This window comes from Calliopsis andreniformis, unplaced genomic scaffold (assembly GCF_051401765.1).
Source record: "Calliopsis andreniformis isolate RMS-2024a unplaced genomic scaffold, iyCalAndr_principal scaffold0265, whole genome shotgun sequence".
NCBI lineage: Eukaryota > Metazoa > Arthropoda > Insecta > Hymenoptera > Andrenidae > Calliopsis > Calliopsis andreniformis.
Genome location: NW_027480674.1, coordinates 435,001 through 437,500, shown reverse-complemented (window position 1 = coordinate 437,500; position 2,500 = coordinate 435,001). Strand labels below are relative to the sequence as shown.

The 2,500-nt window shown below is 52.4% G+C and overlaps 1 non-coding gene and 1 pseudogene across 1 annotated transcript; both read right to left on the bottom strand.

Moving 5' to 3' along the window:
* LOC143187774 (large subunit ribosomal RNA) overlaps positions 1-289 on the bottom strand; it is a 2,909-nt pseudogene extending 2,620 nt beyond the window's left edge.
* Positions 290-1,644: 1,355 nt separating this feature from the next.
* Positions 1,645-1,799, bottom strand: LOC143187773 (5.8S ribosomal RNA). The gene has a single exon (XR_013003288.1). It is a non-coding gene; the product is annotated as a 5.8S ribosomal RNA (ribosomal RNA).
* Between the last annotated feature and the right edge of the window lie 701 nt (positions 1,800-2,500).

Sequence of the window (2,500 nt, the reverse complement as noted above, 5' to 3'; positions counted from 1 at the left end):
AGCAACCCGACTCTAAGGAGAGACCCTCCCGAGACGCGCACCGGTCGCTACGGGCCTGGCACCCTCTATGGGTAAATGGCCCCATTCAAGATGGACTTGGACGCGATGCAACGTCACGGGATAAACGGATCCTCCCGAACACTACATTTCCCTGCGGCAGTACCGCGGGATTCAGTGCTGGGCTCTTTCCTGTTCGCTCGCCGCTACTAAGGAAATCCTTGTTAGTTTCTTTTCCTCCGCTTAGTAATATGCTTAAATTCAGCGGGTAATCTCGCCTACTCTGAGGTCGTCGTATACGTGTTAAATATATCACACACGTAGAGTGATATATTTTATATATGTGTAAAAATGACGAAAGAAGCTGTGGCGTAATCCTCGTACAACGGGGGCACACAACCGAGAGAAGCGGACCAGGCAGAGTGTGTGAACGAATGTTACGAGAAATGGGAAATGAGAGAGAGACTTGAGATCATGTTCGATGCGTCGTCCCAACTTCGCCGTGTGCCTTCGGAATATGTTGTCGTAACGCAACAGCAGCGTTTCCAAAGGTAAGGAAGCTCCTCGTAATTCGCCAGAAGTGATCAGCGGAAAGTAAGTCACATCGTCCTTAATGCGCCACACCAAAGCATCTTCGCGTCTCGTTTAATTCGATCTAAAGAAGAGAGACTCTCGCCAGGCGACTGCCGGTATGGTTTAACGCCCGTCCGCTTGCTTTTTGTATAGCTTTCGTGGACTGGACGACCGGACTTGACGCGCGGTCTCTCTCGGCGATCGACTAACGCGAAGACATGGGGCGACCGGACGCTGCTACCTTTCCACCTCCTCCTTCTAGGAGAGAAGTCATCCCTATGTGATGAGTCATATATATGGCGGCTGTGTAAGCCTCGCCAAAGAGGATTCAGGATACAGAAACAAGTTGTAGTACAACACAACACATTCACGGAGCCACAAACGACTCGACCGAAACGTGGCCGGGGAAGATGCATCCCGGAACTTCATCGTTTCGACGAATGAGTGCCTCCTTTTCGCGTTGTTCCTGCAACAAGACGATCCCTCTAGAATCCCTGGGGCTCTGTTTCTCGTCATACATTTCTTCACCACACTACACGGGTGGGGTATACGCGATCTCGTGTTCATGCTCACTCGCACACCCTTTCATTGTCCTTCTCTGTAGTCTCACGACAAACTCTCTTGTGTGTCGTTGCGGGTTACGCACGCCTCTTTCTTACACGCATCATTTCAGACTACGTCGGGAGCGCGGATGAAAACTCGCACGAAAAGCGAACGCTGTCTGTTAACAATCACGAGGGTATTTGGCGAGACACGGAGGCTGGTCGATGATCGTACGTCCGCGCGCTTGCGTCCGGAGCGGTGCACATACACACACGGGCGGTCGACAAATTAAGCGACTCACGACGCCGTGTGAAAATTAGCACTCACGCAAGTCCGGAACGACAAAGCAACGACGATGACGACGATGTCTCCAGTCATCTGCCGCGTACACACAACCTTCTTCCCTCCATGACGTCTAGAGCGTATTCTCGCTTGTTTTCGTGCGACCGCGGCAAACGCCGACGAACGGTCCAACAATCGCTCGTACGTGACACCGAGATGCCAACGTAAGCAGTCTTAAGGTTACGTGAACGACCCTCAGCCAGGCGTGGTCCAGGAATTGTATCCGTGGACCGCAATGTGCGTTCGAAATGTCGATGTTCATGTGTCCTGCAGTTCACACGTTGACGCGCAATTAGCTGCGTTCTTCATCGACCCACGAGCCAAGTGATCCACCGTTCAGGGTTGTATTTTAATATTCTGTGTTCATGTATATATATATATCATACTCGTATATAGTTCTCGGGTTCGGAAGAATCCGAGACCCGCGCCTCCAACTAGCACACGGTCGATGGAGGTTCGGGCGTCGCGACACTTCGTCCGAACGAACGAAAGTGACGACACAGGGGTCTCTGGGATGCGGTTCCGCACGGAGACCGCCACGCAATTGCGAACGGTTCCCGTAACGGCCAGGCGTAGAGTACATTTAAAAACCTAGGATCAACCTGGAGAGTACGATGGAGCCGACGGGGATACCCCGATCAAGTGAACCACGTACATCCACGGTGTTCTCCTCTGAAACGACACCCCCCATTTTATTGTCGCAGCGCCCTGCACGTACGTATTCCCCTCCTGATTTGGATAGCCGATTAGAACGGACTTCGCAGCCGGCTTCGATCGGTCTTTCTCATCCCCTTAAATTCACACACAAATTCCATTATTCTTGGGAGTCAGACTCACGAAAGTCGAAGCTGTTAACAGCCGGTCCACAGTTGTTGTTCACACGGCAGGAATACGTACCCTACGGCCGCACATCGACGCGGGATACGTGTCGCGTCCTAGGTTACCCGGGCCCTCTCTTTCTCAAGAGAGGGTCCACATCCGCTGGACGGTTCGGAGAGAACAACGAGGTAAAGAGACGAAGAAACACCGGGAGCGGGATGCGAAT